This window comes from Myotis brandtii, unplaced genomic scaffold, assembly GCF_000412655.1.
Source record: "Myotis brandtii unplaced genomic scaffold, ASM41265v1 scaffold48, whole genome shotgun sequence".
Taxonomy (NCBI): Eukaryota; Metazoa; Chordata; class Mammalia; order Chiroptera; family Vespertilionidae; genus Myotis; species Myotis brandtii.
The window spans coordinates 8,396,541-8,396,982 of NW_005368341.1; positions in this window are offsets into that span (position 1 = coordinate 8,396,541).

The following is a 442-nucleotide window of genomic DNA, read 5'->3' on the forward strand; positions in this document are numbered from 1 at the left end:
CCTGCAGGGGAGGGTCTCAAAGAGGCCCTGCCGCCGGGAACGCAAGGCCACCTGAGAGCCGCCTTCCCCGCGCCGCCGCAGCCCACCCGGGGCCTTCTGCTCCCGCCTCCCAGCTGGTTGCTAAGACGCCAGCGCGTTGCCAAGGGCGGGGCCAGAGACCGTAGAAGCGCCGGCTCCTACGGAAGCCCGGGGATCCAAACTACCTCAAACCCTAAGCTGCACCTCCACGCTCAGAATGGCTGGGTTGCTGTGCGCTGGACCTTGGCACGGAGCTGTGCAGTTTTCTGGGCGCCGTGCGTCTCAGATTTGGTCATGTGCGCAGGGCCTTCTGAAAGCGGGGGAGAGTGGGTGGAGGGATGAGGCGTGGATGTGGGATGTGTAAGAGGTAGATGATGGACGGATAGTGTTGGAAGGGGAGCAGTTTATCTCACCCCAGAGAAGT